The sequence below is a fragment of the Halichoerus grypus genome, chromosome 4 (assembly GCF_964656455.1).
Source record: "Halichoerus grypus chromosome 4, mHalGry1.hap1.1, whole genome shotgun sequence".
Lineage (NCBI taxonomy): Eukaryota > Metazoa > Chordata > Mammalia > Carnivora > Phocidae > Halichoerus > Halichoerus grypus.
The window spans coordinates 103,761,438-103,775,220 of NC_135715.1; the positions used below are offsets into that span (position 1 = coordinate 103,761,438).

General features: G+C 36.7%; 1 protein-coding gene and 1 pseudogene across 1 annotated transcript in view; both read left to right on the plus strand.

Annotated features, from left to right (window-relative positions):
* The window catches only part of THSD7B (thrombospondin type 1 domain containing 7B), a 568,319-nt gene that overhangs the window by 297,618 nt on the left and 256,918 nt on the right, over positions 1–13,783 (plus strand). The window lies entirely within an intron of this gene.
* Positions 2,579–2,661, plus strand: LOC118530027 (U4 spliceosomal RNA; annotated as a pseudogene).

The following is a 13,783-nucleotide window of genomic DNA, read 5'->3' on the forward strand; positions in this document are numbered from 1 at the left end:
CTTTGTTTTTCTCATCTAAGAGTCAATCCAGGATTAGTTTTTCCAGAGATTAGCATTTAGTTGTCATGTTGCCTTCATTGCCCTCAATCAGGGACTGAGTCTTCAGTTTTTCCCTCTCATGACCCAGACAATTGTGAAGATCACTCATCATTTATTTTGTAGTATGTTTCTCAGGTTGTGTTTGTCTGACGCTTTTCTTTAGGTTGACTTCATATCTTTTTGGCAAAAATGGTGTCAAATCAGGAGTTGCCTGATATCAACATGTCTTACAGCTTAATTTTGATCACTTTGTTAATGTGCTATCTGTCAGGCTTCTCCACTGTGAAGTGGCTATTTTTCTCTTGTAACTAGTGTTTTGTGGGAATTTACTTTGAGACTATACAAATATCCCATTTCTCATTCTTTTGCCCATTAATTTTAGCAACCATCAATGATTCTAATTAGCAAAATTCATAAAGGTAACATTTGTCAAGTGGTAATTTTCTATTTCCATCATTCTTACTATATTTATTCATTTGAATACTACTGATAGGAAGAATTGTCTCTTCTCCACCAACCAGTTTATTCAACTATTTATATTATGGATCATATATACAATAAATATTATGTTAATATATAATATGTATATATTATATCATGGATAATTATTTTGTTAAATGAATTATAATCCATTACTATCACTATTTTGTTGCTCATATTGTTCCCGATTTGGCCATTGGGAGAGCCTTCATGTTGGCTTATTATAACATATTTTAAAGAGGAAAAAATATATTCTTATGGCCACTGTTATGGTTATATAATGCTATGTAACAAACCCAAAACTTAGTGGATTAAAATAACACTGCAGTGTTATTAGTTCTCATACTTCTAGGGATTGGCTCTCTTAGCTTGGTGTTTTTCACTTGGGATCCATCAGACAGTTGCAGTCAGGCAGCTGATAGGACTGCTGAAGTCTTCTTTAGTTACATGTTTAAAGCTTGGCCAAGAGTGGTTGGAACAGAAGAGGCTAGTCAGGTATTTTTTTCTCCAAATATTCAATCCAAATGGCTAGTTAGGCTTCCTCATACTATAGCAGTCTCAAAATAGTTGGACATTTTACATGGCAGGTAATTTCTCCCAGACCAAGTGTTCCAAGGGACCCATGTGGAAACTACAAGGTTCTTGATGACCTGGCCTCAGAAATCACATATTGTTACTTCTACTGTATTCTGTTGATCAAAACAGTTATAGACCAGTGGATTCAAGGTTGGGGAATGGGAAGCCTGACCAACCACTCTCAATGGGGAAATGGCTGCAGAAAAAGGAGAGAGGAAATTGATGATGACATCTTGGAGACAAGCCACTGTACATACCTAGTATTGATTTAAATTAGTTTAATTTTAATGCCACTTAATACATCTAAATCCTCAAAACTAAGAAAATATTTATGTTTATAGTGCCTGTGAATTATAAAGTAAGAAAAGTTAAATGCAAACTAAAAATCCCATATATTTTTAATTAACAATATTAATTTACATGACATTTGATGTTGCTTCATTAAAGCCAAGAATCTGCTCCGGATGTGGTGCAAAATGCTGTGAGGGAGGTTTTTCAGTCTGGCATGCTAAGACTTCATCCTTCCCTTAATTACAGAGTCTGTAGGTATAGTGCACATCCTGAGATCATTTGCTGATGGAGGGAAGGGAAGAGGACAGAAAAGGTAGTAAAGCTCATGTCTGGGGAGATGAAATGTTTTTTAGGGAGTTTATTAAGGTCCCTTAGCATCAGGAAATTACCTTTTTCATGATTCTATCCCCGACTGACTACTTTTATTTAGTCAACAAGATAATATGTATAGTAGATACAGGTCTCCACTCTCAAGGGAGTTATAGTCTATGTCTCTGAAACATAAGGAAGTGCCAGCCTGAATTTTCTTTTAAAAAATGACAAAGGATAAGCTTTTTTTCTGAATAAATATCTTTTGAAGACAAATTAAAGCCTGACTTCAGGTACTTTTTTTCTAAGACCTGTGTCATCAGTAGGAGTCTTGTGCCATTAGAAATGCAGTCCTTCTGCTCAGACAAACAAGCACAACTGTTCCTGTCAGATGGCAAGCAGCCAGTGCATCCAGAAATCACTGAAGCAGGTGTGTTTATGGTAGATGCAAAAATAACTAGAGAAGAGCAAACAAGCACAAGCTCTTTAATGTTCTACAGAACTCTATGAGAAAAGGAAAAACTAAGAATATCAAGAGAAAGTATTTCTTGCCATACGGGAGTGGATGAAACAGAGAAAAAAAGCACAGGACTGTGAAGGGGTGGATTGGGACCCAGAGTTAAAGTGGATGTCCTAATTTCTAAATCGAATATATAATAAAAAAAAAGAAAGAAAGGCTCTTCACTTATGGTTTGGGGCTTGGGGGAAATTTATCTGGCAGCTATTGTTAATAAATTGGTCTCTTATTGAGAGTCATAAAGGAAAGTATTTTGAGCCAAGTGATTATCATGATGTGACTCTGGGAGAGGGACCAACCAATGGGAGGAAGCAGCCATAGGATTTTATTCACTTTGGTGGCTTTGGGAGAGGCAGAAAGGGATGCTCTTTTGTGCAGTGGCAGTATCCTAGCCAATGAGGTTTATCCGAGGCACGATTATTGCTAATTGAAAACTTTTCTCACTTACATACATGCATGTCTCCTTTTCTGCCCATACCTCCCTCTTTAGTTCTCTTTTTGCTCCTCAATTTAACCATGTCACCAGGCATTGACTGCAATTGACTAGAGAGAAGAGAATAAGGTTTTTTTCTTCTTTTAAAATATCAGACAGGTCTGGGATTTTATCCCAGTTTCTCCACTTACTAACTAGGTGATATTTGGCAGGTTGCCTGATATTCTGATACCCTACTTTTCTTTTCTCTATGGTAAAGATCTAATAAGTACATCATAGAATTGTTTTGATATAGAAACTTACTAGTTCAGTGTCTGGTACATTGGAGATATGCATCATATCTATATCTATCTATCTATCTATATGGTATTATTATGGTTTATGGTCAATATGAAATCACTTCCTTTATTATAGATATTTTATCTTGAATTGTGCTCTTACGTCCAGAGTTTTCTTTCCATCAAATAGGTACAAATCTGAAATCTGTTCTCCATATTGCATAGTTTAAGGGAAATTCAGATTTCACTTTAAAATTCCGGGTTTTAGATGAAATATATTTTGAAACTCATGTGTAAGGGGCGTAAAGGTTTTAGAAGGAATTCAGAGGAGAGTTATCTAAATAACCAAAGTGTTAGGCTGTTAGAACTTTTGGTTCCCAACATTGGCACTATTGGTATTTTGGGCAGGATGACTCTGTTGTAAAGGATTGCCCTGGGCAATGCAGGATGTTTAGCTTTTCTGCCCCTAGGTACCAAATACCACCTAGTCATCGCAACAACCACAATGCTTCTCATTTTTAAATTCTACTGAGAGGAGAACAACCACTCTTAATTGAGAACCTCTGGACTAGACTATATATATATCTATTTATTTGTTTTACAATAAGGGGTATGTTTCCAGATGTTAGGCTGAACACATACTATAGTGCACAAATCCTATACTATACTATAGCTTGTATAGTGTACAAATATATCCTATAGTATATCCTTAGAAATTATAGAAAAGATAATTTAATGCATAACTTCATTCTTTTGAAATATATTGAGTCCTTGATGGACCAGAAATTGCTAACATAAAGGATTTAATAGGTGATGGCAGCAGTGGTCTCAAATATACACGTTGGGTTTTGAGATGGCCTAATAAATGGTGTTTCATTTCCTCCTTGAGTTCTGAATGAATTGAGAAGACAGACAATGGGTTAAGGCACAGGTAGTTAAATGTTTTGCTTGTCAAGCTGATATTGGAGAATGTGGTTTATATCTAGGGACAAATGAGCTTCCAAATATGAGAATGAAACAGACTTACCAGCTAGTCGTGGCAACACCAGACTGGGACAGGCCTTCCCACTTCTAGAGATGTGGTTACTGCCACTATAACATCCATAGTATGAATGAGCAGAGGAGACCTCATGATTTCTGCATGCAGGCTCAATTTTCAATGAGATAAAAAGGAAGGTGCTGTATTTTGTATACCCATATTATTCCAAATACTCCAATCAATTTCCTGCCCTCCATGGGAGGGACAATGAATGAGAAGAGACAGACCAGGAGTGTTATAGCTGGTGGAAAACTTAATTCATGTGGAGGAAAGAAACATCACAAGTTGGAAAAAATCATATTTCTTTAATTATTACATTGGAGTTAACCACTACAAAGGCAAGGATGTGGCAAGTCTCAAAGAGGTGGCCATAAAGAGCAGAAGGAGCATGAAGATGGTCTAAGGGCAAATGAAAGAATGGGTAGTTACCAACAAAACAGAAGCAAGTTGACCCTCGTGTATCCCCCTACTTCAGCTTGGGTCAAGCAGCAGTGATGGAGATACATGTTATCAGATGGAGCCTGATATTTAGTAGCTTAGATGGAAAAGAAAAATTGGTGATTCCCAAGTGGAAGAGGGAGTACCCCATTCAGAGACGAACCCCAGGGTCTTTTTTGACTACATATTCAGCCCCCTACTCCCTCCTGAAAATGGACATGAAAACAAGCCACAGTGGTTATTTCTTGCCCTCCCTACCCCCCACCCTCAGACACGTGGTGTATTTTGACACATCAAATAGTGCAATAGAAAATCTCAACTACAAACAAATGCAAATAATTATTAGTCAGCAGATATTTAAGGAAAGCCACCATTACCAAAGCAAGGAAGAAAACTCAGTGAATGGAAGAATCTACTACCAGCAGGAGTTAATTGAGGAAGCACACTGAGAACAAATCAGATTTTGATATTGGTTTTTTGATTAAGCATTCTAGCTACATGAATTTAATGAAGCTGTATCCTCAGGGAGCTAAGGGAAAACAACTTGTTATGTAGAATTTTATGCCAAACCCACACTATCCTGCTCATATGTGGGAGAAAATAAAACTTAAAAAAATACCAGACATACAAAAACATATAATGCTTTCTAGACATAGACCTCTCTGAAAGAATTAGAAGATGTGCCTCAGAAAGATGAAAATTAATTTAGGAAAATAACTGGATGTAAGAATCAATGCTACTCGGGCGCCTGGGTGGCTCAGTTGGTTAAGCGACTGCCTTCGGCTCAGGTCATGATCCTGGAGTCCCGGGATCGAGTCCCGCATCGGGCTCCCTGCTCAGCAGGGAGTCTGCTTCTCCCTCTGACCCTCCTCCCTCTCATGCTCTCTGTCTCTCATTCTCTCTCTCGCAAATAAATAAAATCTTAAAAAAAAAAAAAAAAGGAACTCTTAAAAAAAAAAAAGAATCAATGCTACTTAGGGATTGCTCAATCAAAGTAAGAGATAAAAATTTAAAAAGAGAAAAAGAGAGAGAATGAATATGGAATCACAAAAATAGTGACTGTGACCAAGAAGAGCAATTAAATAAAGACAAAGAAAAATGCCAGTGCATTAGACCTAGAGAACAGCCAATCTAGGCTAGAGCAGGGGGAAGGAGGGGACATGGAGATCCCATGTACTAGATAGTTTGTGAGATTAGGAGAGAAATTTAGGATGTGAGCAATTCAGCTGATGCAAAATAAATACGTAATAGAAAGGAAAAGAGTAAGAAACAGTTTAAGAAAAGACATCTTGACAAGACATATTCTTTTTTTTTTCTTTTAATTTAGTTAACCCCTGTGCTCTGCCTTGATGAAGTGTTCTGAGTTGCTTGGTGTGGTATGGGGAGCAGGAAGGAGAACCTGCCCCTTTATGTCTGTGTAAGGCTGGGGTGCTGTCAGCTGCTTCTCGGGCTCGTGCACCTTCCTTTATCTTCTTTACCTTTATTTCCAGTGCCTTTTTTCATTGTGGCAAAAAACATATAACATAGAATTTACCATTTCAACTATTTTTAAGTGTACAGTAGAGAGTTGTTAATTATTTGTCCATTGCTGTACAACAGATCTCTAGAACCTTTTTGTCTTGCCAATCTGAAACATCAGGCCCATAAACAATTCCCCTTTCCCCCCTTCGCTCAGTCCCTAACATTCCTTCTGTTCCTAAATTTGACTACTTTAAATACCTCATATAAGTGAAATCATGCTATGTCTTTTTGTGACTGACGTATTTCACTTAGCATAGCGTCCTTAAAGTTTATCCAGCTGTAACATATAACAGGATTTTCTTCTTTTATAAAGCTGAATAATATTCCAGTGTATGCATATGCCACATTTTCTTTATTCATCTATCAAGGGCCATTGAGTTTGTTTCCACATTCAGGCTGTTGGGAATGATTCTGCAATGAGTATGGGTGTGCAAGTATCTCTTTGAGATTCTGTTTTCAATTCTTTTGAATATATGTCCAGAAGCAGGATTGCTGAATCATATAGTAATTGTATATTTAATTTTCTGAGGAATCACCATGCGTTTTTCCATAGTGGCTGCACCATTTTATACCCCACCAACAGTGTGTGAGGGTTTCCTATTTCTCCATACCCTTGCCAACCCTTGGCTTTATTTTTTTGGGGGGGAGGGGGTTGGGAGGTTTAGACAGTGACCATCCTAATGAATGTCAGGTGATATCTCATTCTGGTTTTGATTTGTATTTCCCTGATCACTAGCGATGTTGAACAGCTTTTCATATGCTTGTTGGCCATTTGTGTGTCTTTGGAGGAATGTCTATTCAAGTCCTTTGCCCATTTTTTAATTGAGTTATTTGTTCTTTTTGTTGTTAAATTGTAGGGGATTCATTTTCAAAAAATGTAGCATTACTAGGGGGACTCTAGACCAGAGTTTCACAGTAGCTGCACTTGAATTGGACCATTAATCATTTTGTTTGTGTTAATTCTCCAATGTGGAAAAGTCCATATGGAGGCATTTGACCCATCGTAAAGGCTCTCATGTGAGGAAAAATATTGTGAAAAAAAACTACGTGCAAAATTTCATGGATATCCAATTGATGTAGACGCTCAACAAAAGATATGATTAAAATGTCACCAGTAGACTATCTAGATTCAGGTTACACAAGGTGTTGTCAAGAGCCAAACATGATTTAGTAACTAAGAAGCAATTGTTTGCCACTGAATGCCTAATGACAATATCCATAACTGCAAGGCCAGATGTTCAGACTCATGTTTTTTTGGTGCGTTTTCTTTAGTTTTTGATTTTCTGAGTGCGGTTAATCATATGCCTTCGATATGCAGTGTTCAATCCATTTTGTGAGCCTTTTATCATTTTAAACAGTTACAGATTATGTCTCCATGGAGTGTGCTAGGAATGTCCTAATGTTGCACCAGCCTATGCTTTATGAGATAAACAAATGAGTAATTCAAGCTTTGTGGCGAGTATGTGTGTCACATAAGGGCTCAGTCATAATTTTTGAATTGTCTGCAATGCACATTAAATCAAAGTGTCTATCTGAAACAGTAGTAGTATTTCATGAGCTGTGTAGAACAGTTTCTTGTCCTATCTCTAAGAATGCAGCTTTTTTTTCTTTCTTTTTTTTTTTTTCTTCTTTCCAGTTTTGCTTGGGGTGTGGTGGAGCACAAAAGTTTAACTTAATCACGGTCAAGGTCGAGGCACTGAAACCTACACGCTGCATTTTTTATTCCTATTGTCTTGAAAGTTTAGTAATTTGTGCATATGGATAGTTTATCCCTGGCTACAGGATATTGTTCTTTACTTTTCTTGAGGTTTTAAAAAGTGATAATAAATCTGAAAGTTTTGAAAAATCAATAACATAAAATAATTATGAAATAATATTTTTCTGGCCATCTAAGATGGTAATTTCCTGAATGTGCGTGTGTGTGTGTGTGTGTGTGTGTGAACTATTTCCACAGACTGGGATAAATTTAGATAAGGTTGCTGATACATTTTGTCCTCTGGCAAAACCCTTTATTTGACTCTATGATCAAAATGAAAAATGGCTTCAGAAGCGTCCGTTCAAGTCTATTGCTTTGGGAAATCATGTATAAGCAATCATGGGAATCTTCAAATCAAACGAACTTATGTTCCCTATGGAGACATTATTTTGTGGTTTTTTTTAAACAGCATTTTTACCCATTTGTCATTTCTTTATGGAACAAGATGATCATGAAAAGGAATATTACTAATTTGTGATGCTGATTACATTCCATTTCAGCTGATTAAAGCCAGCTGGGACATAGTACCCCAATGCTGTTTATAAGAATCATGCCTGGCATGTGCAAAGTTCATGAAAATCCTTAGCAATTTGTTAAATAATGTGCCAGGTGATAGCTATAGATTTGTAATATTTTAGAAAGGTCTATCTTTAATTCATGAACTTTTCAATTTCCTTAAAAACTTAGGCCAGGAGGGCAAAGCTGTCTGACCCACTTATAGTTATTGCAAACTCTGCTTCCAGTTACTGTTTCAAAGTAGGTTATTTCTCTTGCCTGCTGTGTTTAACATTTTATTGAGACCATTTTTCTTTGACTCTTGAATACCCAGGTAGTTACTTGTGATAGTTATTTCAAATTTCTGTTCTCTCTCATTTTTTTTTTAAAGATTTTATTTATTTATTTGAGAGAGAGAATGAGATAGAGAGAGCACGAGAGGGGGAGGGTCAGAGGGAGTAGCAGACTCCCTGCTGAGCAGGGAGCCCGATGCGGGACTCGATCCCAGGACTCCAGGATCATGACCTGAGCCGAAGGCTGTCGCTTAACCAACTGAACCACCCAGGCGTCCCATCTCTCTCATTTTTTTAAATGAGTCCATACTTTATCAGAATCCTGCTCAATAACAAGCCAATGAGAACTATTATATGCTAAAGTCATAACATCAAAAGAACTACCAGAGATTAGGAGGGAGAAATGTCTTTTTAAAAATATCTATCTTTTCCACTAACTCCCAGATAAATCATAAGGTATGGTAATTGTTAATCTTAATTTGCTAGACTAAGTTTTTCATACTTCTACTATGAAGCCCATAACTAGGGGTTGGAAAGAGTGCTATTGCTATCATGTGCCACTGAAAAGATCTTTTAAGTAGTAGGTGTTTCTCATAATTATTTTTAAAAAGAAGTATTTTGATAACTTGCTATGCTCCAAGGTACTAAGGATAGAATGGAGAACAGGGTATATGGAATAGTACCCCTGTGTATCTCTTAACTTAATGGTGAAGTTATGTACTAGACAAATGCTTATAAATAAAAATAATTACTATTCTGATTAAGTGCTATAAAGGAAAAGTTCAGAATAAAATGAATGAGTTTAGTAAAATTGATGCCAGATGAAAGGAACTTGATTGGTCAAGAAGAGTTGTTTATTTCCAACAAAAGAAATGGTATATGTAAATCTATCTGTAAGGAAATTGTTCAGGGCATTGGAATAATTGAAATAGAACTAGTAGCTAAATTATGGCCAGTAATAGAGTTAGAGAGTGGCCTAAAGTAAAGCTACATCAGTGGGGAGGGAAGAAGGATCATATGGAAGTCTGTAAGCCAGTGTACCTGGATTTTATGATGAAAGCAATAGAAACATATTAGAGTGTTAGGTTGGAGAGTGGCATGATTAGATTTAGGTCCTAAAAAGATCACTCTGGCAGCAATGTGGGGAAGGAAATTTTTGTGGGGAGAGACTGGTTTAAGAGAAACCATCTAAGAGACTGTTTTCATAATCCAATGAAGATTTGATTATTGACATACCAGTGGAGATGGAGAGAAAAGGAGGTGCTGAAGAGGTATTTTAATACCCAAGAATACCCAAGATTTAGTGGCTGGGGGTTGTAAAATGGAGAGAAGTACCCAGGAAAACACTCAGGTTTCCAGCTTGAGCAATGGCAGCATTGATGCCCCTGAGTTAGTCCCTAGAGTGGAGCAGAACGGAGAAAAGATCATTAATAGGACTTCGGAAATGTCAAGTTTGAAGATTCTGAAAAAATAGCAGAGATGTCTAGTGGAGAATGAGAGCTGAATGGAAAGGTCTGAGTTGCAGATTCAAGCCTGGTAACCATTAGTCTCAATATTGGTAATTGAATCTTTGGGATTGGATGAGATCCGCTGATCTGAGAGATGGGAGAATGTCAAGTGAGAAGAGATGAAGACTTAAGAGCAAGCCCTGAGGAACTCTAACATTGGAGGGTCAATTGATAAAACATGGTATGAGTTTGGGGTGTCATTTAATAACTTTTGTAATTAGCAAGTTATGTTTAACACGGAACATTAAAGTCATACATTTGATAGAATGTTTTTTATCACCCTCAAATGAAGTACTGTATTTTCACCAAGATACACACAATATTCTGAGAACTCAGGCAAGTGCTGGCCACTAAAGCTTCAGATTATTTGTTGGTAAAATTAAAGACTACCCAACTGTCTGTGCATAAGCAGAGTGAGTTACAACTTTAGCAAACATTTATATGAGGGATAATTTCCAACTAAAGAGAAAATAGAGTTCTCATAGAAGGAGACACTGGATAAGTCTTGATAGAGTTTAGGAAATAGATAAAATGTAGCCTGGGGCTCTGGGTCAAACTTGAGCATGAGGACACTGAGCACATGGGAGGTAAAGAGAAGACCTACAGGTAGCGAAGACAATTAGGAGGTGGGAAAGCCTAGAGATAAATTTGCCAATTAAAAGATTTAAGGATAGACTTTTAATAATATTGATAGTTTTATTTTGAGCCTCCCTAAAGCCACAAGACACTAAATGGTTGTATTATTTATTCTTTTTCAAAAGGAACACTTTACCTTAAAAAGGGAAAGGAAAGAAGAGAAAAAAATTATATAATTCTAAAGGAAAGATGGATTCTGCGCTCCAGTCAGGACAGAATAAACATTCTGCTCTCCCTTACTTTTTTCATCTGCCTGCATAATCCAAATGGAAGTTAATAGGCCAGTAGTTTGCCTGAGATGAACCATGATTGATTGTGAAAGTCCACAGGTTTTCACGTTTAATGTCTCGCTTTTTATGGAGGGAATTTGTTTCCCTTCCCATTCAGAATCAGTTTAGTTTTGTTGGTCCTTCTAGAACCTGACCCAGCTCATGGGTTGAGAAACAGTCTTCTCAGACTTAGGGAATCTAAGCAGTCTTGTTTTTGAAATTATTGTCTCAGGGTTTATGGGGTTTACCTAGATTGGGATCTACGAAATTCAAAATGCCTCTCTTGACTGCAGCCCTCTCCTGAGGCAAATGTTCACCATGGTTCCTGACACAGACTGCTGAGTATGTATCATGTGTCCCTGACATTCAACCCACAACTCATGGATTGGATAGCAGAGTTCCACTTGAGGCTGACCAGACCAGCGCTTCCCAAACTAGAGTTAAGTTTAAGCTTGTTGTGGGAATGTTTTTAAATATGCAGAGGGCTAAAAAGTGTTCAGAAAAAAAAAAAATAAAGTCTTATCTTTAAAGTAAATTACTTTTAATCATTGTTAAACTGGTTTTCTTTTTGAACGTCATAGAGGCTTCAATATGTAAATATACATTATGACTTCCTAACAGGTAGATTTGGTATGCATCTTCACTAGCTTTTTTGATGGCAGAATAAACTCTGTTTAACATCTGCTAGAATTGGTGTCCCCTCCAGGGATTATTCCAATAGAGTAGAAATGTTGAGTTAGCCATAAAAGAGACTGGGTACCCTTTAAGTTGGCCTAGTTATGGAAATCTGCTCAGTTGAGATGTCCTGTATTAGTCAGTGACTATTTGACTCAGATTTTCAATTTTTTTAAAGACAGATATGCAGTGTTGGAAAGAAGTCAGGAGTAAGTAGAGATGTGGATAGTAAGCAAAGCAGTCAGAAAGAAACTGAGCAATGAGTATGATGATACGTTAACTTCAGGAAAAATAGGTGGCCTCATCTGAGAGTTTAGCAAGATGCATCAGTTACCAGATGTACTGTGAGACCATTCCTGTTACTGTTGGCTTCTGATCAATAATGAACCTTTGTTCCAGTTCTCTGCGAGGCCAAGTGTACAGGTACAGACGGTGGTCCATGCATCCCAGCCTCCCTGCGTATCCTTAACTGACCTAACCAACCATACTCCTGTTCCTTAAAGTTGGAATGTCTCTGTTGACTCTGTCCTATCCCGGATGATGGCGTGGATTTCCCTAACAGAATCATACGGGTGAAGAGTTATTCTTCCAGATCGCCTCACATCCTGTATAAATTGGGTTTTTTGTTTGTTTTCATGCCCGGCACTCTTTGAATCCTTTACTAGTAAGAATTTGACCTGGATTTATCCTTTTCATTTTTCTAGATAAAGACTTGTAAATAAATACATATGAATAAAAGAATCTTATACCTACTCTGCTGAATATAATAGATGCTTCAACCATATAGAAGCTTCCCTTCAAATCTTTCATAATCCTTATTTACATATCTCAGGAAACTCTACACATGGTTGAAAAAGAGGTATATTTTAGGAGAACTAGTAGGCTGTGGCTATAACAGAAAAGAATACAGCACATTTAAATCAATCTCTGTGTCACATACTATTAGAAAAAGGTAATCTTACAGCTATATGGCCTGCTTTCACAGTCTTCCACCTGGGTCTGGTATCTGATGCTCCTCGCTCTCACAGTGATCCTGCTTGTAACTACAAGGCTGGCCTTGGAGGCAGAGCCAACATCTCTCTCCCCTCTGCTTCCAGACAGCTATGTGCATACCTCCACTGAAAGATTTTATTACATAACATTATAGTTATTTGTTTATATATTTGTGTTTCCCATGATATTATGAGTTTCTTAAGGGCTAGAGTAGCGTCTGATTTGCCTTTGCATCCCCACAACCTCATCGATCTTGGATGTTGAATGCATGAATATAATAATGCTGTCAGGAAAGAATTCTTTATTCTTGCTATGTTAATTCTGGTAAATGTGCAATGCATGACGCTTTCCATTTTAAAAGTCCCTTTTTTAAGAAGGAAAGGAAACTGGTTAAATTACCTGTAGGCCCACTGTTGAAAAGAGCCAATAACTTATATTCATGGTTTCACCAATTGGATAGATTTTTCTTTAATACTCATTTACTCAAATCCTTTGCTAAGCAGTATAAAGACAACATATTGGTACATTTCGATTCTTTCTGTTATAGATCTCCAAGCAATTTTTATATTTATATAAATATTTATGTATTTTATATTCTCTCTCTATATAGAATATGTATGCTTATAGGTATATATCTAAAATTATAAATAAATATATTTGTGTATAATATATATAAATAAAATAAGACAGATACATCTGGCAGATAGGAAATAGCCTCAAGTTAAGAGTTGTGCATACAGGTTCCATCATCACCTGTGACTGGGTTGTTTAGCAGTTGCCTTTGTGGTTATATAACATATTATGAAATCTATAGTAATCATGCATTTTTTTGTAGTTATGAAATATAGAATCAAGGTGGAACCACATTTTTCAAAAAATAGCTCATAAACTCAGTCCTATTTTTTTATTGAAATTTGAATTTCAGGTCCCTCTTGGTATCTGAACAGCCATTTATTTCTGCAACTTGATCATCTAATCAAAAGGGAATATTCTGAATGCATTTTCATTTTGTCTAAAATTAACAGTGAGGCTTCAAGCAGATGTTATGAGAGATTGGAAATAACTGTTAAATAAAAAGAAGAGCAAGGGACTACTGCAGCCTAGCAAGGAAATGGCAAAGTAAACAACCAAATAAAAAAAAATTTAGTAAGCACCCACTGTAAGTATCTTTAATAGATTTATTTGGAGTGATTGAGTTTTTAATGGTTTGTGAAAGGAGTAATCATGAATGAGTTTC